Source organism: Anolis carolinensis, chromosome 3 (assembly GCF_035594765.1).
Source record: "Anolis carolinensis isolate JA03-04 chromosome 3, rAnoCar3.1.pri, whole genome shotgun sequence".
NCBI lineage: Eukaryota > Metazoa > Chordata > Lepidosauria > Squamata > Dactyloidae > Anolis > Anolis carolinensis.
Window position 1 is genome coordinate 121764698 of NC_085843.1, and position 25867 is coordinate 121790564.

Here is a 25867-nt window from a genome sequence, read left to right on the forward strand (position 1 = left end):
CATTACGTTATGCAGCAAAAACAGACTTTCTGTACATTTGCCACATAGCAGTAATGTATACATGGGGTATTTGTAAGTGAAAAACAGCAGAAGGGAATTGGGGGCTTATTTCTTCCCCAGTTTAGAGATCCTTCATTTCTGGCTGTTTTAAACTTCTCCAGCCAAGCTCTTAGGCTGAAACAAAATGTGAATGGAAGAAAAAGTGGTAAAGATGTCAAGAAGTACTAGGGGACAGGCAGGGAGAAAATTCAGTTACTCTTCTCGATTCTTCCACTGTTTCCTGCAAATGTGAACTCTCACCACTGAGAAAGACAATTTATTAGTTTTACCCCCTGAGCTGGTTCTTACCATGATTTTCGATAAAGAAGTATAGAAAAAAATGACCAAAAAAGATCCAAAAACTTGGTCAATGTAAGTACTGTAACTCTTATAAATAAGGAACTATCATCTTCTCTGATAGAATGATGAGAGCTTACTCTGTCCCAGCAGAACCTAAAAGAAGCATTGACTCTCATTATTCTCTCCACCACAGTGACTCTTCTGGTCTTTTTGCATGCCAGGGTAGGAAAATGCAAATGGCGGTTAGGGTTAAGTGGCCCCCTGAAGCAGCACTTCCATCTCTCTGTGGAATGACTTCAACTTATCCATAGAGCATATCAATATCCATAATTTTGCACCCAAAACCCACCCTTGACTTATACATGAGGTAGAATAATACGTGAATATATACAATATGTGTGTTTGAGTATAAAATATACTTTACCTACTGCTCCACCAATATGAGCATATCTTCCATTTCACACATGGAAACCAAGATCAACATCAGAACCAAGAAGGTAAAGATATTACTGAGGAAGAACACGCAATATAGGAGAAGTTGCGGCAGCTTGCTTTTGCCTGAGTTTACAAGGAAGGATAATAGTCTGTTCCTTCTCTCCAATAATCTCATCTTCTCACTGCTGGGTTAGTTGTATGTAAGGTACATTCACACTCTAAAAATTTTCAGCAGTAGAAATAAATTGGGAACAAAAGAGGAAAGAGGGAGGACGAGGAGAAAGAAAAAGTGGGACATTTTAAGACAAGCTAACAAGAAAGAGATTAATCAGGACTGTTGCTGCCAAATCACAATAGTTGAAGGGCATGTGCTCATGTATGGATGTTAGGCATATTGTTCCTTTCGTAAAATTAAGGGAATTAATAATCAGGCCTCAATATATAGATATTGAAAGAAAACCCCACAAGAAATACCTACATGTGTTCTTTGCATATGATGCAGCCTATATGCATTATGTATTTACTACTTGGGTTAGGCAATTTTTACCAGGTCAAATAGATTTCATATTTGAGATGTTGTTTCTCTGTTTTCTTCCTGGAGGCTTTGACTTCTGCTAGTCTAGGCATGCATCAATTTGAGCAAGATCCTTCATGATTTCAGTCATCTTGTAGATTTATGTGGGCCTGAAAGAGGTCTGGGAAGGAGAATACAGGGAATGGATGAAGGAAGACAAAGGCAAGTGTCAGCGAAGTGAGAAAAGTTCAAAGACAGTGTGAGCAAACTAGGTAGGAAACTATAGCTGGGAAAAGATCTTATGAAATTGCAGCAATCTCAGGCAAACTTTTACTGTAAATGCAGCCTTCAATACTGCATTTCCCGCAGCCTTCTGTTTTATTGCTTTGTTTTTATATTGTTGATGTCCGGGCTTGGCCCCATGTAAGCCTCCCCAAATCCCTTTGGGAAGATGGGGTGGGGTATAATAATAATAATAATAATAATAATAATAATAATAATAATAATAATAATAATAATAATAATAATTATTATTATTATTATTATTATTATTATTATTATTATTATTCTGCATTGGATAGTAATATGTCCATGCATATTATATGGCTTCTAGATTGAGGGAAGTCATTTTTCTTTGGTCAGACCTCATCTGGAATAGTGCACGTAGTTCTGGGCACCACAATTCAGGAAGAATATTGACAAGCTGAAATGTGTCCAAAGGATGGCAACCAAAATGATCAAAGGTCTGGAAACCAAGCTTTATGAGGACTGGCTTAAAGAGCTGGGTATACATTTAGCTTGGAGAAAATAATGCTAAAAGGGAACATAATAGCCATATTTAAATATTTGAAAGGATGTCACATTGAAAAGGGGCTAATTTGTTTTTTTGCTGCTCTGGAAATTAGCCACGTCATCAGATGGGCTACTTGGCCCATTGTATGCCACTTGTTCTCCTCTTTCAGGATGGAGCCCATTACATGACACACGTGTACTTCCAGCCAGGCTCCATCCAGAAAGGGGAGAGAAAGTGGTGTATTCCACTGCCACGCCAACATAGGAGTCTTCCTGTGTCGCCTCACCAGCAATGGGGGAAGCCGGGCGGCAATGCTTCCCTCCAAATTGTGTGATGTCGGTTGTGGAGTGATAGGTTCTTCATGCCCCCCTGCCAGGAGCTCATGGATTTGCCACAATGCGTGGCGAGTCCATGGGTCTTTGTGATGTCCTTAGAAATAGAACAATGGATTCAAATTGCAAGAAGAAAAGATTCCACCTGGACATTAAGAAGAATTTCCTGATAGTAAGAGCTGTTCAGTAGTGGAATATGCTGTCTTGGAGAATGGTGGACTCTCCTTCTCTGGAGGTTTTTAAGTAGAGGGTGGGTGGCCCTCTGTCAGGGGTGCTTTGATTGTGTCTTCCTGCATGGCGGGGGGTTAGAGTGACCCTTTTGGTCTCTTCCAGCTCTAGGATTCTATGATTCTATATAAGTGGAAATGTGTATGACCTGAGGTTTATGTCTGCATGCCCATTTTCTGCAACCCTTGAGCAAAACAGTTTATTGTAGAGGCAGCAGGGATCTAGTCCAAGGACCAAGCTGCACATTCCCATGGCTGGCACAACAATCTAAGGTACATTCTGTTCTGTAGCCAGAATATCACATAATAACATTTTCTCCCAGATTTCTCTTTTTCTCTCACTCATGACAGTGATCAAGAAAGGATTATTATTATTCCCTAACTGGTGCCTTCCAAAAATGCCCAGTGGACATGCTGACTGTCCCAAACATCTGTGGGACAATAGTTTAGAGAAAGAAAATTGAGGTGTGGCCTTATGACATGAAGAGGATTTGAATCTCTTTTACATTGTTCATGTCTTACGTAAGTGTAATGAATATATGAAAAGCTTTGGAAGAAAAAATGATTGCGTATTCTAATCAACAAGCTAGAAAGAATGATCAAAGTGGGGCATTTTAGATGTTGGATGTGTATTTGACCTTACATTTCCTTCTGAGTCAAAATAAACACCTTGAAGAACAGACTTTAGGGGAATATTTTGTTCAGCTTTTCAAGGAAGCAATAACTGAACGGGAAACTAAACAAGAACATTTTGATATTATCTGTCTTTTAAAGAGGAAAAAGCAGCAAGATAACAATCCCTGAGCACTTGAGTAATTAAAATCTCCAGGTCAGTTTTAAATCAAATAACTCCCACATACACAAAGTAATACTGGAAGAATTCCTTAGATATGTAAGAACTCCCTGCCATCTCTTTAATCTAGCATTTGTTTTGTGTTTCTAAAACTGTACAAAAACTATAGACTTTGATCCTGATCCTTAATATAGATAAAGAGCTAGATCATGAGCAGTCAGCCTGTGGCATGAATGGTGCAGGTCTCTGTCCTGGGCAACTGATGTTATGGATTCTTTGCACTGGAGAGATTATTGCATTCCTGCACTTTACTCCTACCTCTGCTACTCTCTGCTGTCTGTTCCAAACAACTAGAAAGTTGATTCCAAATAAGATGCATAGTGACTGAAATGTATACTGAACAGTGCATGGGAAAGTTATTTGTTTGGGAAACGACTTCCTGAATCTCCCAGCCAGCTTGAGAAACTATGGAAGAATCAAGAGTCATAGGGCAAATTACTTTACTTTTACTGAACAGACATAGGACAATTACTTTACCTTTACTGATTCCAATTTAACAGGGACAGTCATTACTAATACTCTGCAATATCCTGCTTTCTTTCCTAGAATGTATATTCTCTTCACATTTTCTCCCTTTGTCTTGAGTTTGCCTGAGGTCTCTTCCACACAGCTGAATAAAATCCCACATTATTTGCTTTGAATTGGGATATATGGCAGTGTGGACTCAGATATTCCAGTTCAAAGCAGATATTGTGGGCTATTCTGCCTTGGTATTCTGGGTTATATGGCTGTGTGGGCAGGTCCTGTGTTGCTACAAATTGAGTTTCAAAATGCAAAAATAGCTTTACTCCATTAAGTCAATAAGAGGAGTGGGCTGGACCAGGCATAATATTGCCCTTCTCTATGGACTTGGGAAAAAGCTGCACTCGCTGTTTATCTTGACCATACTCTGATGTTGCTTGGTCACATGTGTCCTGGTTTCCAAATCTGTGAAATATTGGAGGTTATGAAACACATGTACACTGAAATGTGTGCAAGACAGGTATCAAAGTATATTTGCCAAAAATGGTTACCATCACTGAGCCAAAAAAAGAAAAGAAAAGGAATTATCCATGCTAGTCCATGGGTGATCTCTCCTTTCAAATCCATAGTAAGGATCTTTTGGTTGCTCTTACTTAAAGGAATTGTCCAACTGTTCATTCAGGAATCCATCTTAAATGAACAGATTGAAAGGACACAGGAACGGATGCAAGGGACAATTAGAATGGCCATACCTTGGCTTCATAAATGGAGATAGAAATTATTTTTTGACCACAAGCCATCCCTTCTCTAATCACTTCACATAAACTAGCCAATAAGCCAGACAGTCTTCTAATTATCTGTAATTAACTAAAAACTATAATTAATTCAATTTATTTTGCCATGTTGGGCAACTATAGATACTGAAATATTGTTTGTTGCTTGTTTACATGAAGAGAAGAACAAAGAGGTAACATGTGTAACCAAAAGGTCCATTCATAACGCATCAGTTATAAAATGTTGAGGCCTCACAAAACAAAATGATCTTTTCTCAGCATCATTGACCCCTATTATTCATTTCCTGCATTCTGCAAGTGTGCCATCTATGTTACTCACAGTTTCTGTCAATATTGTTTATCCACTTCATTTGACATAATAGATCATCACAATCTTTATGTAGCTGTGCCAATACTCTTTCTTTCTTTTTAGCTTTGCATCTTGTTAAACTTTGCCATAGAGGTTTCTTTCATTTGTTTGTTTTCTTTTTAAGGGGAATTATCCCAAATCTATTTATAGTCAACCATCCACTTTTACTGAAGTTAGGGGCATAGGACTTCTATTTTACCTGGGAACCTGTATTAGAGGAATTGTATCAGAGGACTGAGGGGTTCCTAAAGAGGTGTTCTCTTTAGAAACTCGTGGATCTTCCAGCAAGATTGGAGGTAGTTGAGACTCAATGGCTTTTAGGCAGCAGCTCTCTCAGTCATTGCTCCTAAGCCGTGGCATTCCCTCCCATAGGAAGGAATGGCTCCCTCTCTGTTTTCCTTCCACCCGCAGTCAAAGGCCTGTTTATTTACACAGACGTTCGACTTTTAGCTAGTTGCTGCAGAATGTTTTTTTAAAAAACGGATTGTATAATTCCTCCTGCTCTTCTGTTTTAAAATTCTTTTAATTCAATACTAGACTTTGAAATGATAGCTGATTTAATTGCTTCAAAATGTTCCTTTGTGTTTTTAGATCTATGTTGTTTTAATTCATGTTGCAAGCAACTTTGAATCTGGCATTGGAGTAAAGCTGAGGGGCAAATAAATAAATAAATAAATAAGCAATGCAATCACCCCAACCTAACATCTTGGTCATTATCTACATTTAATCTGGACTGGCCTTGGATTGATTGGGCCACATACACAGGCCTAATTCTCTGCAGCACTGCATTAGTGTGCATCTAGTTCAACCAGGTCAGGATTGCATTAGCCCTGCTGTCCTGGACCCTTGATCATGTGTAACCACTGCTGCTCCAACCCAATCATGGAGCTACCTAGTGACCACTTGTCATGTCTGCTGAGGTTATAATGGGGTGTCCATGTGATTAGCAAGGAGAGGGTAGTGTGATCCCCTTGCTGATTGTGTGTGCACCCCATTCAGAGTGCAGTTGATATGATTGCAGAGAGGTGCAGTGACAGCAACATGGATTACATATTTGCTTTCCAGCACTAATCAGTGCAAGGAAAGGTGATGGTAGCAGTGTGCATGTGGACAATGAATTGGGCTGAAAGTGACCCAGTCCAGCTGTCCTGCCTGACTCAAAGCTGAGGATACTCTGGACTTTCCTGCAAACTCTGGCATATCTCTTGTCTTTGTTTAGTGCAGAACAAAGTTGGATTAAGGGCAAAATAGTCTGGATACCTACTAGAATTTATCATGTGTCATAGAGACATCCAGCACTGGAGTTGAGATGAGTCCAGTTTTTTTTTTTTTTTTGGTTCCTGTAGATAAACCCATTGTTTTAATTCATATTGTAAGCCATCTTGAATCTGACAATGGAATAAAGCTGAGAAATAAACAAATAAGTAAATAAGCAATCAGTTTGTCAGCTAAAAGCAAATATCTTGGATAGTGCCTGCATAGCCCATATGGTAAAGGAAACATGGGGAGTAGAGTAGGAATACATCTACTCTCACAGCACCTTTGACACTGTCTTTTCTAAAGCCAGAAATTCAGCTGCACCAAACTGGGTAAAAGATAAAAGTGTTGTTGCTTTTCACCCTGGAGAGCATTTTGTAGTTTCTCCTTGAGTCACCTTTTTCACCTGAGCTAGTGAAACTTTGCAGGCTAGATCGAATTTTAAATACCAGGCTGCATCTGGCTTACAGGCCATATGCTCTTCTGGTGGCTAATGAGTATACGCGAAACAGGAAATCCAGAACTGTTACTGTACTGGTTCCAAGAATAGCATTCAAAGATTAGGGAAATTGAGAAGTTCTGCAGTAAACAAAAGGGACTCTGAAGCATTTAGCCCTGGTTGACATCCTATACATTCTGGATCTTCTTTATAGGAGCATGCAGGATATTTTTATGTATTCCTGTAAAAATGTAACATGCATATTCCAGAGGTTTCAAGAAAGAGGCAGGAAAATATATCAGGGAGCTGTGAATTATCATAGTCTTTGCTGAATATACAGTGGGCCTTTAAGATCTGCTGGCATTTGGTTCCAAGTCCACACATGGATACAAATATCCATCAATACTCAAGTCCCATTATAAACAATGATGTAGTAAAATTATGTCTTTTACATAAAAAGGCAAAATCAAGGTTTGCTTTTTTGGAATGTTTGGAATATTTTCAAGTTGTAGATTGTTAAATCCTAATACAGAATCTGTAGATATGGAGGGTGGACTGACCAATGCCCACTTGCCTCTTGATATTGGTAAACAAAAATACAAAAATTATATAGGCAACCTTTAAAAATTACTCTATGGTTCTGAAGTTGTGTCACCTTGAGATAGCTTTAATGGACAAAGCACTATTTCTTTCTTTACTTTAAGCAGTAGTAGAGATGTAGCCATTTGTTTCATATTCCCTCACACAAGCATAATATGTCAAATTTTTCTTCTAGGCATGCAAGACTGTTTCTTTTATTTATTTTTTAGTTTTCTGATTTTTTTTCTTATTTCATGGTATTTTTTTGTAAAAAAAGTTGTTTTGAACAACATTTTTACAAAAATCATTATTATTGCAAAAAAGGCCTCAAAGAGTGAAAAATCTCATGATTATTGTACAATATGTTTATGAGAAGCTTCAGATATTTTCTCTCATCAATAGCAAGACCATTTGTGAATATTCTTTATATCTTTAATCTGGAGAAACCGTATTAAAACATACCTTTGGGAATGGAATAGTCCAGAAGAGCCATCCTTATTGATAGATAATGCTTCAGAATGGTTTGGAGATTTTGGTGGGTTTTCAAAAGCCCTTCCTGTGTTTCTCTGTGTATGATCATATGTGTTGAATGGGGACAATGCATATCTCATTCATGAGAAGGAGTTAATATTGCTAAGTTTGGAAACTGAGTGAAAACTCCTTTTTCCCTTGGGACTTTTCAAGATAATACTTAGTTTGATCCATGCTACGTGTGTGTCTGCCAAACTTCTGTGCTCAGCTGCCAAATAAAAATCAGGAAACTGATTATGACCTACATACATAGGATTTTATGTGCGTAGGATTTTATTTGTATGGGCCACAACAGAATGCCTTGAAGAGCCACAGAAGACTTTTGCGGAGAGATTCTAGCAATTGTGGTCCAAAGAATGAACTTTTCCATGTTGTTCTTTAGAATCACTAGAGGTGGACTAGCCTAGTGGCAGAGTGGCAAACCTTTGACCTGCCAGATGTTTAGGGCCTACAATACCCATCAGACCCACCCACTATACGAAAACACCCATAACATCTGGAGTACTAAAATTTCCTCCTCCTGCCATAATGCACAGGATGCATTTAGACTTTTTCCAAGTGTTTTTAAAAGTGGCTCTAGTGTAGTTTAAACATGAGACATTGTGTGAATGTATTAGTGTAACAACACTCTAGTTGATCCCCATACCAAGAGAAAAAGGTGGATGTGTAAAAAAATAAATAAAACAATCTGCTGATGTAATTGGGTTTTTTTTGGTGTGAACATGTTCTTATAAAGGATTGTATGACAACCTTAAGACAATGGTGGTTGTTCTAATTGGTTCCCTATATCTCTGAATATAGAGGTCCCCATTACATCCTAGATACTCTACTATTTTTTCCTCAAGAAGATTAAATGTTTTTGTATACTTTCTTTCCAAAAATAATATATAAAAGATTATTTATTAAAAAAATGCATTCATCCTTTCCAGAGATGACCATTCTTCTTTTTTGCTGTCACCAGAGAACCATTTTGGAACCTCCGGCCACTCCCTCAATCAATCATTTTGTCTTCCTATACAAACACAGACACTTTGGCATTATGCTAAAAATAGTCCCCCTTGAAAATGGAAAACAAGTCTTTCTTGTTTTTTTTAAGTGTTCTTTTTAGTAGCGATAACAGGATACACAAAGCACTCCTCACTGCAATGTTCTGATCACTTTTTTGATGATCAAAATGTCTTCCCTTTTCAGCATTGTAATATTTTTCACTTGGAAAGAATTTCTAAATAAGGACAACATATTCTAATGCTGTTTTTAATCTTTTTACACATACACCTAGTAAGACTTTCCAAATGTTACTTGCTGGACTCACACATAAGCTGGAGGATTTTGGGAGTTATTCTTCAAGAAAGGCAAAACTTGTCCAAGTTCTGCTTTTAGCTCATGAGTTCAAAAGTTCTTCGTGTAATCTTACTGCTTCAACAAAATGGGTAGGATAGTAGCTGAAGGGCATATTTATGCAACACACGTTTATTAAATCTATTATGCCAGTTCAGCACAGACTTGTCCCAGTTACATCAGGGACAGTTCAGTATGGAAAATTTGGAAAGTTTGCAAATTACTTTTAAAGACCAATTAGTTTAAATTTTAAACAACCAATTAGTTTTTAAAAAGCAATCAATTACAGTTATACCCCCAGGCCCTCATAGCTACAGTGTTTAAAAATAACTCTTTCCTGTTCCTCAAAAGTAACTGAATATAATGTTTTAACTACTTTAAGCACCTTTGAATGCTACAAGCTGCTGGCCTGTGATACAAAACACACTCACCCATCCCGCTTGTCACCTCAGCATCACCTTGACCATCAGATATACTTCAACTGTTTGTAATTTGGCAGGGAAAAGCCTTAAAATCTCCCGTTTTCTCTTGCCTCATCTTGCTTCCCCGTTTTGTCCTCAGCTTGCTTCAAATTTGCTGCAAATTGAGTTCAAAGTGCAAAAGTGGTTTGCACTCAGCTCAATGGTGGGAGAAAACAGGAGGGGGCAGAATCTTGCTTTCCCTGTTGAAAACAAAAAAAGGAAACTACTGTAGTCTTTTCCAGGACTTCATCAGATGGAAGGTGCCCTCCATTTCTACATGCTTCAAAGATGAAATCCTGCGGATCCCATCAAACAATGCAAACCCATTCTGTGGATTGCCTGTGGGACTTCATCTCTGCAGCATGTAGAAATGGGTAGATTTGAAAGACAGACTGGAATTGGCTCCACTCATCTCCCCGTGCTTAGAAATGCTTAGAAATTGATTTTTAATGGAATGGGAAATTGTGTATTTGCCAATGTTTAGTTCGTTTTGTGATGTTTCAGTGTGAGCGTGCATGTGGGCCGTCTTTTCATGCCCCTCGATGCTCGTGCTGCTGCCATTATTCTTCGGGCACAGAACAAGACTGGTAAATAACTCTATCCTGCTTTTAAAAATGTTTTGTTGCTGTAACTGCTATCTACACAATTTCAAACCTTTGAAATTCTGCAATTACACGATTAAAAATTAAAAAAAACCCTGTGATGTGGGCACTCCATGGATGATGGAATGGAAGAAGACAACAGCCTCCTTCTCCCATTCCATCATCCACAGAGTGCCCGCATCACAGGGCTTTTTAAATTTTAAACAAATATGTAATTACAGAATTGCAACTATTTGAATTTGCACAGTTACAACATTTTTTAAAAAACTGAGAGATATATGATGAGGAATGAAGTGCATAGTCTAACTAGAAATTGACAGAGATGCATCCTGAGTGATGGGGTGAGTAAACTCTCTGTCTTCTTTCACGACAGAATGCCACAGAACGCAATGGGAAGAAAATGCTATCTCTCATTTTCTCTCCCTTTGTAATGAGGTCCAACATTTGTCTGTGAATTTTGATCACACTGACTTCATTCTTGGCAACATGCGTCCAAGTTTTCATCTGCAAAATGTTGGAGGGTATGCCATCATTACAGTTACACCATAAGAGGATTGAGCTTATTACTTTTTAAGTGGCAACTTGTATTATAGCTGTTGTAAAACGGAACCATTATAAATATCTGATTTGGAAACTAGTTGCTCCTATCTGTGGACACAGCTGCCCCTTTTTTACTGCTGTGTCAAGCATTCAGATCTCCTACTGGCCATGTTTTGAGCTAGTGTGATAAGGGGATGTACATATGTACCAACATAAATGAATAATGCTCATTCATGTGAGTGGGGATTCCCAAAATTTCAGGGTCAGGGCTGATCTGGGGATGCTATGCATGTACATCTTCACTTTAGACCATCATACTGTTTCTATGGGGAGAGGAGGGAATTGTAATAACTATTCTTGAATTATTTTATGCCATTCTTCTTTTACAAGCACCAGTGCAATATACAATAAGACAAAATACATTATAAAAAAAACCCAGTTATTAAAATCCAATCACAACATGGAGTAAATAAAACCATTCACATACACCAGCTTAATTTTTTTGGACCAAAACAAATTGGTTTAATCTGATGTTGATGTGAGTTCAGAGTTGATGCTGAATATGTGGTGAGCAAGAGAAATTGTCAATAGGCACAGCATATGACACATGTCAATTCACTCTGTGCATGACAGGTGGGTCTACATGGACTCCACTTCTGTCTGCCATCATCATATGTACTTGAACCTTACAAATCACAGCTTTCACCAAAGAATCCTGATAATTGTAGTTTGAAGAGAGTGTTGGAGAGATGTATTTCTTCTCTAATTTCATTCTCAAAGGAAATAACAGTAATTTTAGCAATTTGATGTGAGAAAGTTCCTTATTGCAACATTTTTCATCAGTCCAGGACTTTCTGGACGAGGGTTTCTGACAAAAGGTATTTGGATATTCTTTCTATTTTGGTATGCTGTAAGTTCTTCTTGGGAGGTGTCATGGCAGCGCCTACGCTCCCATCCCATATAGTGATACACTTCCTGGGGTTCCTTACAGAAAGAAGGTGACTGTTCAGCTAGATGTGAGTCATGTCTGTTAGTCACAGTTTACACATATCTTAAGAACCATATTTTCAGTAATACCTGTCGGCTCCTAATAAATTCTGTTGAGCCTGTGATCTAAAAGTAGGAATAGGACATCCAACATCTTAAAGACCTGGCAAGTGGGTTGCCTTTGAAAGATGCAGTCCATAAATAATTGGGTTTGCTGACAAAAGGACTTCTAGCTGTAGCTCTTATTGTGAATGTATCTTGCTTCATTCATAGCATTTTATGTGGTGGGGTGCAGGATGGGAAATTCAGATGGCATTACCAACTGAGTTATCATTGCATAACTAACTATTGTCTTCTGGCTCAACTCTCCAAACAAAACTTCACAGCCAGCAGCTTCTCCAAGGAATGTTCTGTTGGCAATAGGGATACAGCAAGATGATGTTTCTAACCCCCTTCTCACCAGTGAGTTGTTGTGTGATAAGGAGTTGCAACAGAGGCCAAAGCCTTGCCCACTGTAAATGTCACTATGCCCCACCTCTATCACCAACAGAACATACCTCCATTGTTCAGAGCAGATGCTGGCTGGCATGCCACAATCATGAATACATAGTATGAAGCAATTACAGATACATAACTCTAGGTTCCAAATCTTTAACTGCCATAAAGGATGCCAGCCAATGTTTTTAGTTTTCCAGACCATTTATCTCATTTTTTCTTCCTTCCCCAAAAACCCATTAAAAAGGCAAAAAACGGAATAACTGCACAGTGCCTTTTATAATTGGTAGCAGTCGGAGCTGTCTGTCTGGAAGCTCCCAAAGCCTCTTGCTTGTTATCATCTTTGCTCTGGGAAACTGTGCTTGACAACCAAGATGTACATTTTCAGAGCTTGCACACTTTAAAAACTAAAATTGGTCTAATAAAAACATCATCCTCTTTGCACTATGCTTCGCATTTTTGCATGTAGGCACATTTTAATAATTCCAGGCAAAATGCTTTAAAATGTTACTTAATCGAATCAATAAAATTGGTTTCTCTGCTGATGCTGACTTTACAATCTTCCATTAAATTGATCGATGCATTTACATCAGATTGTTGTTCTAGCATTATTGAAAAGTTAATCATGCATGCACCTCTTTCCAAAACTGAATTAAATTGGCAAGGGGGGGGGGGGAAGGAAGAGGTTAAACAAGTAATTCTTTCAATAATTCTTTAGTTTGAAGTAATAAGGTACAGTGCAGTTTAAATCTTCAGTAAGCAAGCTATCATGGGTCTATCGCTAATTTTTTCTTGGGGGGGGGGGGGTTGTTATATGATCAATAGGTAGAACTTTTGCAGAAGTCATATCTTACTGTCCGGAGCCAGTGTCAGGAAAATGTGGCTGTCTCCAGAATTGCCATTTTCTCTGTGACTGCCTGGCTTATGATTTATTATCCCAGAGTTTATTCTGGATTTCCTGAGCAGCCTAATTTAAGCTTCTGGTGAGTGGGAAGCAGGTAAGTGGCAGGAAATCAATGTATGAAACCCTATTCCAGAGACCAGTATCAGACTTGAATGGATCCTCCATATTGCACTACTGATGGCAAGAATTCTTGGAAATGCCTTTTGCTTCCTGAATGTGTCACACTGTTCTATACTTCAGTCAGCAAGTGACCCAGAAATCAGATGAAGAAGAAACAATAGGGCAGTCATTAGCTGGTCCTATTGTTGTATTAACAACACATCAGTCCAGATACAAGAAATCAACAAGGAGTAGATGGACTCTTCAAAGTATAGCCACTGCCAGTCCAAGGTCAAAAAAACACTAATGCTGAAGAGTATTACCAGTCATCCAAATAAACAAGCTTGCTGGGAGACTTATGGACAGCTGCCACCAAAACATCAGGTGCCTAATTAATCAGCATTTCCTATTTAAGAGCTGCTGGGATTGATCCAATTTCTTTCTATCTCTTCATTGTTCAGAAAAGGATGGTGGCATGTCTTCAGTGTTCTCAGTACCCACCATCTCCTGAATGGGAGCAAGGTCCCTCATCACCTCAACTTTGAGCTGTCTTGAGAGAGCCCTATCATTAGGTGATTCTCATTCCTGGACATCTGACTCCTTCATGTTTGAATTGTTTAACCCCCCCCCCAAAGGGAGATGACACACTCTTGCTGTTGCTGGCCACTGTCACTTGATAGTGTGAGTTCTGGCCTTAGCTTTACTATTGTTCTCACCTTAGGTTACTTTATTTAGTGCAGTCATATAGATGCTGTTAGGAACCAATTAGCTTTTCATCAATGGACAGCTACCTTGACAAAAGTCACACAATGCAATCTGCTGATTGTGTGGCCTGTAATAATGTAAGGTACTCATTGCTTCACAAAGATGAATGCTGACAGTGGATGGTAGGCTGAGTGTACACTATGGGTCTTCCCAGCCCCAGCATGCCTTATTCAGAGTTTCACATATGTAAAACTAACAATGACAACGTGGCATGGTATCTTCTTTGTTGCCAGTCCTAAAAAGGGGCATTATTTCCCTGGCTGTAATGACCAGGTAACCTGACGATGACTCAACTAATGTCTCCTGACATGTAAAAATATCTTCTTAGTTGGAGTAATTGCAGGCCTGTAGAGTCAGTTCTCCATATCCTTGGATTCACCATCCATGGCTTCTGTATCCCTTTATTCAACCATCCATGGTTTGAAATATTAAAAAAGGAAAAGCAAACCTTGATTTTTCCATTTTATATAGGGAACTCTATTTAAATATGCCATGATATTCAATTGTATTATATATTCTATTATATATGTCATTATAGATTTTGGTATCCACAGGGAATCCTGAAACTAAACCACAGCACATGCCAAGGGCCCACTGTACAGCTTGAGATTTATCAAACCCAATGTAGCAAAGCGAAGGCTTCCCCACCAAAAATCCTGTGCACAACATTTACCTGGTTATGACATGTCACTCAATGGACTTTGACACCTACATGGAACATTGTAGCCCCTAATATCGCATCTACCCTAGGCCCCATAAACCTTCTGGTTGGTCCTAGCACTGCTGTAGAGCATACTGTGACTCTCAGCAACCTTCACATTCATCATTATGAAATCTTCATTCCATCATATCCTCACTATTATGTAGAAGTGGCCAGAGCACTGGCTGGAGTACATCCAAGGTTTAGTATTGTCCCTGATGATAGGGAAGGCTGCCAGCAAAATTAGATTGGCTATATTTTACAGCAAGATGATATATTTAAGTATTTTTTAAGTGTTCTGTCTGTCTAGTTCTGGCCAGTTAAACCTCCAGCCCATGTGCCTCTTATTACTACCAAGGCGTTAGCACACTAGGCTAAAACAGTCATGCTTTCAGTCTCCTTTCTGTCAAGCATTTTTTTCTTTCTTTTTGGCATTCTATTGAAGGGGCAGGTGGTTTCAGGGTAAGCGCTCTGCACTTTAAAAAAATTCATTGCTTGCCAGGCTTATTCTGTAAGTATAAATCCTATGGAACTCTGTAATTTTGCACGTGCACAGCTGACAGCAAGATTGCAATCGAGGTACTGGGATATGTCACTAGGGAAGGAGTTTATAAGAAACATGCTTCTCATACCATTCAGATAAGCAAACTACCCAGTACACACACAGCCAGTTGCACTAGAATAGAGAAATAGACTTCAGAAACAGGGGCAGATACATCAAACTCTGAATCACTAAGTCAGGTTGGGGACCTGATATTTTGGCCCACAATTCCCAGTAGGCCCATCTATTATAGCCAAAGATGTAGGTTGTGTACAGGATTCCCTTCCCCACCTAATTCTCAATTACACCTCAGTTGCCCTTTGAAATTCCTCCATCAGAACTCTTCTGAATAATTTCTAAAGCTGCTTTCATAATGTTTAGTGGATTGGCTTTCTTGGCAGACTTTATCTTATGATGGCATGACTGGCTGGTTGCTTTCCTTTAGCTTTCTCAGAGCTCTTGCCAACAACTGCTCTCAAGTAGGATACACAGGAAACCTTTCACAACTATCCTTATAGTGAGGTTGTGTTTGTACGTCTGTGTATACATATCCATATGTACTGAATGTCCCACCGAAACCATCCAGATTAGTAGGAATCTTGCAGATAGTATATTTTCCTTCCCAAATGGTTACATTCATGCAAGAGTTGATTCATTATGGAAATTGCCTCAGAGTTCTTCATAAGCTTTTACCCATTAAAGGTGAAGCTCATTTTATTTCGCAGCCAAAAAGATACCTTTGTTTCAAGTGATGCATTTTAAAAAAACGAATCAGGTCCAAAAAGATTAAATAAAATGTACTTATAAAACTGAAGTTCAAAGCATCTTAATAGGAACAAATCTCTTGTGTGAAACATTTAGGTAATGACTATCATAAAACAGAAATCTTTTGAGGGCAATTATGTGTTCTAAGTGAATTTCCTTTTCAAATCTGAACTGGGAAGAGAATTTTTATTATCCCTGATAGCATATTTATCCCACATAATAGGTTATAATTTCTATGTATCTCTGCCACTCATATTTAACAACTTTTTGCACCAAGTACTAGGAAAAGCATGGAAGGATGGGTGAATATTGTGACCACATCTGGCACCTATAGGCATTACAAAGATCATCTAAAGGATAGGGAAACATCCCTTTAATACAAGCAATTTGAGGTTCTACTCAATGTTGATCTACAATGAAAGTCCCTGTTCCATTATATCTTCTGATTTATGTGGCACCTTCTATTTATTACAATTCAGTGTAAGCAAAACTACTACTCAGATCTCCCTGCTTATCACATATGGGCGAGATCAAGGAGTCTCCAGCCCTTGACTATTAAAGTTCTGCATGTATGCTGCTGGAAGCAACACATTGAAAAAAATAATATTTGTGTTGGTTGTTCATTGTGAAATCAGTCCACAAAAGCATCCCTCCCACTCCAGGAAGCACTCCATGTATTTTTTACCTGCTTTCTTAAGTGAAGTAGAATCTTGTTCAAATTAACATCCATTCAACTGAATCTCTTTAAGTGTGTTCTTACATGGCACTTTACACAAATGCAATACTTTCAGAATGACTCTTGGGAGATCTGATCTGTTCCAGAACAGATTATTCTTGCTATGAGATTAAGCACCCTACAAGTGCATGCATTCCTGAAATACTAAGGAATGGGTGTCTCTGTTTGTCTTCAAACTCTCACAGAAACTGTTAATCCATAGCATGGCACTATGAAACAGAAATGAATATGTGGATTGTATCAGTATTCTAGGGTTTACTCTCTCTCTTCTGGCAGTTTAAGACCAGCAATTTTTATCAATCTGTACCAGCTTTTACTGCTTGATTTTCCACTTAGAATGATGCAACTGCTGGGAGATACTAATCAAATGATGATACCCATTGCAAGTATTATTTATTTTTGGAGCCAGTGCACACACATAGAGTAGCATACAACTTAGGTTCATCTAGCTCCAGAACTGACATTTCTTTTACATTTATTTAGTGCAACCCACAACCAGCTATGTTGGGTTCTTCTAAGGTTTTGCATCCAGATAGTACTCAGTTCAAGTCTATTCAGCACCAGCAGAATGGCATTGTGAGCTAAATAGTGGAGGATGACCAGTTCAGCTATAAGGAAGGAATGGAGGAGAATTTTGTTTGGATCACATTGTATGTAAATGGTGGTTCCATTTCAAACCTAACTCACTCTTCCAAGAGTAATAAATGAATTAAAACAGTGTTATCCTTCAGATAATTTCATTACTTCAGATAATTTAATGACCGGGTGTGGGGTCATCCTTATGTAAGCCACTCCAAGTCCCCTTGGAGAGATTGAGGGGTGGGGGGGTGGTTACAAAAATAAAATTATTATTACTCTGAATTTTGCAACGCAATTGTTGGCTCAGACATTGTGCACCATAATGTATGTATAACAGCATATCCTGTACAAAGATACAGTTGCTTTGAAAAAAATAGCAATAAAAATAACTTTTAAAAAATATTGACTGGAACATCAACAGATGTCCCCTTCTTTTTTAAGGCCCCTTCCACACAGCTGCATAAAAACTTACATTATCTGCTTTGAACTGGAATATATGGCAGTGTGGACTCAGATAACCCAGTCCAAAGCAGATATTGTGGGATTTTCTGCCTTGATATTCTGGGTTATATGGCTTTGTGGAAGGGCTCTAAGGAAGTAACAGGAATAGCATTCCCACACAAAAATGTGTTTTATGGTACAAAGGTAGGTTAACCTAAATCACTCTATCCAGCCTGAATTCCCTAACAGATTTGACAAAAAGAGAGTAAAGGACAATTCGGTCTAAAATCTCTTTATTCCTTCAGTAGTGTGAGATAGTAAGTAATGGGATGTAATAAAAAAGACTCCAAAGGCCCACTAGGACCTTTCCAGAAATCTTTACTTAGCCTCTGGAAATTACTAGATAATCCCATAGTGGTTTACAGATGTATGAATTTGAGGGCTTGTTTACCTAAAAAGTGGGGACTCCCTTTCCAAAACATATCTACACTGTAGAATTGATGCAATTTGACTCCCCTTTGTTATGGCTCAATGTGATGGAATCCTTGGGGTTGTATTTTGGTCAGGAATCAGAATTCTTCGGCAGTGAAGGCTAAAGACTTTGTAAAACTACAGCTTTCATAATTCTATATCAAGGGTTCTCAAACTTTTTCAACCAGAGACCCCTTTTTGAAGCAAAAGTTTCTCATGGAGCCCCAAGAAATGATTGTATATTATATATGACATATGTTTATATATCAGGCATGGGCAAACTTTTGGACACAGGGGCCGCATTGCATTTTAAAATTTGACAGATGGGCCGAGACAGAGGCAGATGAATGGAGAGTGTTTGTGTGAACTCACTGAAAAAAAAAACCATGAACAAATTCCTATGCACACTGCACATATCTTGTTTGTAGTGCAAAAAAGGTAAGTAAAAGAACAATATAATTTTAAATTAAGAACAATTTTAACAAACATAAACTTAACAGTATTTTAATGGAAGACCCCCAGGGGCCATCCAGTCTACCTGCTAATGCCATGCAGGAAAAGCACAAAGCGCCTCTGGTAGATGGCAATCCACCCTCTGTAGTAATAATAGCAGTAGTTGTAATAATAATAATAGGAACAACTCCACGGGCCATCCAGTCTCACCCCCTTCTGCCATGCAGGAAAAGCACAATAAAAGCACCCCCTGAGCAGTGGGAGGGAAATAAGGTTTTGGAAGCAAAGAAAGTTGGGGCGGGGGAGAGATCTGGGTAGCAAGGAAAAGAGTGTGGACACAAGGAAAGTGGGGAGAAAGAGTTTGTGCCCTGGGAGGATGATGCTGCTGTTTCGTCAGCTCCAAACTTTAATTTACCTGCATTTCTGAGGAGGAGGTGGAAGCAGAGGAGGAGGAGGAGGGGGGGAGGAGGGGGAGGAGGGGGAGGAGGAAAGCAGCATGGCTCCATGGAGCCCGACTGTCACCCATGGAGCCCCAAGGGCTGCACTGAGCACAGTTTGAGAACCTCTGTCCTATAGCATGGAAGTGGAGTCAAACTGCATTATTTTCATAGTCCAGAGGACCCGAAGTCAGTTGTTATTGTTATGTGTCTTCAAGTTGATGACACATAACCCTATGGTTTCTCTGCAAAGTTTATTCAGAGGATGTTTGCTATTGGCTGAGAAAATGTGTCTTGCTCAAAGTTACCCAGTGGGTTTTGATAGCTATGATTCTAATATTGAAACCTTGACAGCAGTGCTTCCCAAAAACTGGTCCTCCAGATGTTTTGGACTTCAACTCCCAGATGTTTCAGCCAGCTTGACCGATAGTCAGGAATTCCGGAAACTGAAGTCCAAAACATTAGGAGGATGAAAGTTTGAAAACAGGTGCTCTACGCCATATTTGTTCACTTCCAGGTCACTTCCACCACCATATTTTACAAGAGTATGGTGGTAGTATTTTGAATAATAATTGGCAGCGTTAATTATTATCATGTACGCTGAACTCAATCGACAGACCCAGTCTGTTTTTTTGGTTTGTTTTTTGAACTGTACAGGCCTACCTGTATTTTATAATGTGTTTTATGAATACTGATGTAAGCTAATAATTTTTAACTGATTTATATGGCACTGTATAATTTTTATATATGCGTTTTATTGTAAGCCGCCCTGAGTCCCCTGTTGGGTGAGAAGGGCGGGATATAAATATTGTAATAAAAATAAATAAATAAATAAATAAATAGTATGGAGCCCCTGGTGGCACAGTGGGTTAAACCGTTGAGCTGCTGAAGTTGCTAACCGAAAGCTTGGCGGTTCAAATCTGGGGAGTGGAGTCAGCTCCCACTATTAGCCCCCGCTTCTGCCAACCTAGCAGTTTGAAAACATGGAAATGTGAGTAGATCAATAGGTGCCACTTCTGTGGGAAGGCAATGGTGCTCCATGCAATTATGCTGGCCACATGACCTTGAAGGTGTCTATGGACAATGCCAGCTCTTTGGCTTAGAAATGGAGATGAGCACCAACCCCCAGAGTTGAAAATGACTAGACTTAATGTTGGGGAAAACTTTTACCTTTACCTATGGTGACAGTATCTATGTGCATTAACCCTTTGGAAATGATTCCGTAGATATATCTGTTGTCTTTGTGTAGCTACACCAGAACACAAAACGTAAGTGAGAAGATGATGTTTTTTGACCTAAGTGTAATTTTCATAACCTTTTCATGCTTTATGTGAGTCCAATGTCTCCCTTATAGAAGACGTTGACTTTCAACTGTGTATTAATTCTTACAAGGATATAACAATATCCAAAGAATATGCAGGTGACATTTCCAATGGGGAAGTAGGAATTAAAATAGTAAGAAAGATGGTGATAGTAGGAGGACTGTTGCCAATTACAACCAGACTACTCCCCCTCTCTTTTTCCTTTCATGACTTAATTCCATGTGTTCTCTAAGCTCCCACTTCTATGTCTATATTTGTTGTTCCTCTCATCATCTGGTACACTACTAAAATACATTTCCTCTACGAGACTTATTAGCAGTAGCCATGGTTATGGTAGTTAGATATCTTTAGTACTGGCTAAAACAGGCCTCTCTTATTGTATTACTGTAGTTGACAATAATAAACAATATCTAACCAGATGGTTGAGGATCCATTGGGTCTAGAAAAAGAAAAGACCTAATTGCAGACAAGCTTGATAAATAATAATGTGATCGTTTCCAGCCTTCTGTTAAAGCCATCTACCTATTTCACTCTCTTTGCATTTTTGAAGTTCCACATTAGGTGAATTTTAGCAAAATGCATGACAGCAATGATATACCTTGACTATGAGATAGATCTTCTCATGAGTAATCAAAATCCCATTTATTTATTTACAGCATTTATATTCCGCCTTTCTCACCCCGAAGGGGACTCAGGGCGGATCACATTACACATATAGGCAAACTTTCAATGCCTTTTAACATAGAACAAAGACAAGACAAACATAGGCTCCGAGCGGGCCTCGAACTCATGACCTCCTGGTCAGAGGGATTCATTGCAGTGATTCATTGCAGCTGCTCTCCAGCCTGCACCACAGCCCGAGCTTTTATTTCAAAGGATCTATTGTTAAGTCTGGAGCAAATCTCAGTGTCAGTCTGGAGCAAATCCCAGTGTCAGGAATTGTGGAATCTTGACATTCTCTTTTTGGATATACTCCTTTTGAATGGAAAGGTAAAGAATATTTTGTGAATATCAGTTTTACTAGCATAGACCCCAAAGTAACTTGAGATCAAGCAATATGAGAACTAGTGGTTTGAGCATGGGACTAGGACTCTGGAGACCAGGGTTGAATTCTGCACTTGGCTATGGAAGGACAGTTTGGTGAGTCACACACTATCAGCCCTGTGATGGATTTACCTTAGAGTTGCGATAACACAGAAAAGCACACAACAACAACCTGTAGGTAAGATTGTATGCATTTTGCCAATGGAGAATTTGTTAAAGGTAAAGGTAAAGGTTTCCCCTGACATTAAATCCAGTCATGTCTGACTCTGGGGGTTGATGCTCATCTCCATTTCTAAGCCGAAGAGCCGGCATTGTCCGTAGACACCTCCAAGGTCATGTGGCCGGCATGACTGCATGGAGCGCTGTTACCTTCCCACTGGAGCGGTACCTATTGATCTACTCACATTGGCATGTTTTCAAACTGCTAGGTTGGCAGGAGCTGGAGCTAACAGCGGCTGCTCCCGCCGCTCCCGGGGTTTGAACCTGGGACCTTTCGGTCTCCAGCTTAGTGCTTTAACGCACTTCGCCACCAGGGCGAATTTGTTATCAGTGCAATATTTATTCTGAATCCACAAAAATTCCATTTTTATTATTATCCAAAATGTGAAAAAATAAAGATGCCACTGAAGTTGTTTTATTAATTCTAATGGAAAAATTAAGCACATGGTCAATCTTGCCAGTTAAGTAAATGGGACTTAAAACACACTTCCATGTATCTTTTATCTCTGAGAAATAAGCCTTTAGGTTTGTTTAAGGTCACAACCATACAACCAAGTCCTTAATTTTAGCTGGATCATGTCCCAGATTTCTCTCTACTCCTTTAACAAATAAAGCAATGCTGTCCAGTGTCCATAGTATACTGTCACGATGCAATATGATTATATTTGGCAGAAAAACCCAGGACAGATTTCTGGCTTCTAACTACCATGCAATGCTGGCCAAAGGCTTATTAACGTTTCACTGTCAAAATTTTAAAAAGGTTAACAGTGAGTGTTTACATTTGGTTTTTACCACAGATGTATGTTAAAGTACATGAAACGGAATCTAGGGGGGAGCAAGCATAGATAATGAAATGAGAGATACTACATAATGATCCAATTTGTAACAGGACATCAAAGTCTGTATTTGCAACTTTTGAGGGTCATGCAGGCAAGTTAAAATGAACTGGCAGGGCACCCCAAGCTACACACCTGCTCTTTCTCTCAGTGAACTTTGTATTGGTTTTTATTACTTTGCATTGTATTGCATTGCACTCTGTGGCATCCTGTTGGTGAACGATGGTGGCATACGTTATTCTTGTAAATCGGACTTACTTTTTTGGTTATTGAAGAAGCTGTTCTGATCATACAATTACTAAATTTTTCCTCAGACAACTTTCTAAGGAATGCAGACTTCCATTTTGGTCATGAACTCTGGCAACGTGTTGATGGCCGTTTAAGATGCATATATGTGTGCATTGCTGAAAGGTAAGGGTTTGGGGAATTTATTTTGATAGCACAGCTATGGAAATATAGTCACATGATGATACATCTCAACCATTATGTTTTTAAAAACAAAATATTTTAAAATACAGATTTTGAAATGGCACATGACAGTTGTCTTATCACAGAGGCCTTCTAGTTGAACATTTCTCCCTACTAATTGTTATATTACTCATCTGGCGTTTTCCAGATTTGTTGGACTTCATTTCCCACCATTCTCAGTCATCATAGCTTTTTTATTGGATGGTAACGATGGGAGTTGCAGTCTAACACACGGAGTTGGAAATACTGGCTGATGCTCAGATAAATTAGGACATTAAAAGCTGAATGACTGACAGCAAATAAATGGAAGAAACTTTTTTATTACAGTACCTCTGCTGTAGGCATGCAGGTCTTAGAGGCACAATATATGATTTGAGTAGGAAGAAAAACACTGTACAGAAGAAATTCTTGGCAGGTAAAACATTCTTACAGATTCGGTAGCTGTTTTCAGGCCAGGTTCCTTCGACTTTAGCAACTTCACAGCAATTCAAATGTGTAATTTTTTCCTGCTTTTCAGGACCAAGCCATCAAAATCTCAGCTGGTATAACTTCTTTTCTGGAATGCAAACAAACTGGTGACAAATTCTTCATCTGCTAAATTTTCTCCTGTCTTGTATGAAATGTTAAAGGGAGAGTAAAACAAATTTTCCTTTTGCCCTGCACTGTTATAATACGAGACCCAGAGCCCTTCTACACTGCCAAATAAAATCCATATTATTTTATTTGAACTGGATTATCTGGAAGTGTAGACTCAGATAATCCAGTTCAAAGCAGATATTGTGGATTATCTGATTTGATAATCTGGATTATTTGGCAGTGTAGAAGGGCCCATAATATCTACATGACACTCTTCCTTCCATGCAGTCAGTAGAGAAAAAATGTTACCTAACTTAATAATAATCTTGGTGCCCAAAATGTCAGAACATATGTGCATAATATGCATAAATTAAGCCTTGCTATGATTACCAACTGGTAAGAAAAATATCTTGCTGTATTTGTGCCATTTTAAAAATTGCTGTTGTGTGTCTTCAAGTTATTTTGGTGGTTCTAAAGTGAATCTTTCATGGGGGGTTGGCAGAATTATTTACAGGTTTGCCCTTGGCTTCCTTTGAGGCTGAGAAAGTGTGATGTATCCAAAGTCACCCAGTAGCTGAGTTGGACTTCAAACCTTAGTCTCCCAGTGTTCTAGTCCAATACCACTACATCATACTGTCTATAGTTTTTAAAAAATATATTGAGGTATAGGATTGAGCAACTCCATGCAGTTTAAATGCATTCTCTTCTCCAGCACGTTGGTCCTCCAAATGTTTTGACATTCTAGCTTTCACAGTTCCCTAATTCATGTTTGGCTGAGCTAATGGGAGTTGCAGGTCATCAGTATCTCTTGCCTTGCTCTGCCTGACTACTTCTTCCAGTTCAAATTGTTCTCAAGTTCAATTGCAAGGGCCAGTTGAAAAACTGGTAATTCTAAACTTTTTTTCCTAACACGGAGGAGGAAGTACACAACTGTGAGGAGGAAGTGTACAACTGTAGCTCACTGTACTTTCCCAGCAGAAGCTCATAAAATCTTGTGAGGCCTGGGAACATAAGAGACGAACCTTGTTGTCGGATAATCTGCTGCTTATGGTGCGTTGCAAAATGTAATGGAAGCAAATGGAGCGGGCACATATACCTTGCTTAAGAAGTGAAAGAGGACAAAAGAAGGATCAGCGTTTCCTTCAGGTTATGCAGAGTTCATTCTCCTGCATCCTATCAGAGTGTGGCTTCTCTTTCTCTCTCAGGTTGAAGTTGATCTGCAGTAATGCGGGCTTAATCATTGCTTCGCAGCTGTTTTGCAACGGGGCCCTGACTCAAGTGGAGGTGTTGTGGGAACAGATTTGTGGCTGATTAAGACAGACCCTTCAAGCCTGCTGTGTTATTTTCTCTCTCTTCCCCCTCCCACCCACTGCCTTTAAGTGACTGTTTTCTTTCTTCTTTGCCACAACAAGAGCTCGGCCTACACCCCAGGTTTTAGAGGAGTGTCTCCAGTCATTTTGATGGCATAGTCACTCCTCTGGTGGTTTCAGCAGGGAGTGAGCTGGAAAGAATGGGGAGAGAAAGAGAAAAAGAGAGTGAGCGAGGGATAGGAAGGTGCTGAGTGAAGTTTTATTAGTGTTTTCACAAAGTGTTATTGTTCCCGCCCCATGTGAATATTTGGCATGGCAGGTGAGACTCTGTGGGGTTGGTATCTCAGCTTGGCACATGCTCCCAGGCTCTGCAGGGAGTGACAGGCCATCGGCACTGAGGCGGAGGGCAAAGCTGTGAAAACAAACCCTCCTAGATTATGCGGCTGCTGACCAGGCATGTTATTTATTGCGATCCACTTCATAGGCCTAGCCATCTCAAACAAACAATGGCTCTTTTCCATTCTCCTATTTGTGTGGGAGTTTATCCATGAAAACAGCGTTTGGGAAGAGGGTGGGGAAAAAGAGGCTTTGGCATTCTGTCCGGAGGGGTGATTCACTTGAGCAAGGCTCTTCCTTACATGGTACAACACCAAGAGAATGTTCTCTGCCCTCTGAATTACAAAGGATATGAACCAAGTAACAGACCTGTCTGGTAAGCACTCTTCCAGAAGCACTTGCCTTCTAAGTTTCCTGGTTTGATGCAGCAACAAGAGGTGATTAATCATGGAGAAGAAGGAATACCACCTTCTGCCCCCTACCTGCACCTATGGTTGCCAGAGTGAAAACTGGAGAGTATTCCTAGCCCTGTAATGTT

At 39.3% G+C, this 25867-nt stretch overlaps 1 long non-coding RNA gene across 2 annotated transcripts in view; it reads left to right on the forward strand.

The window, feature by feature from the left end:
* LOC134297566 (uncharacterized) overlaps window positions 1-25867 on the forward strand; it is a 115477-nt gene that overhangs the window by 77711 nt on the left and 11899 nt on the right. For both annotated transcript variants that reach the window (XR_010004359.1, XR_010004360.1), the window contains exon 4: window positions 22954-23050. This is a non-coding gene — a long non-coding RNA (uncharacterized LOC134297566). The remainder of the gene's footprint in view (window positions 1-22953; window positions 23051-25867) is intronic.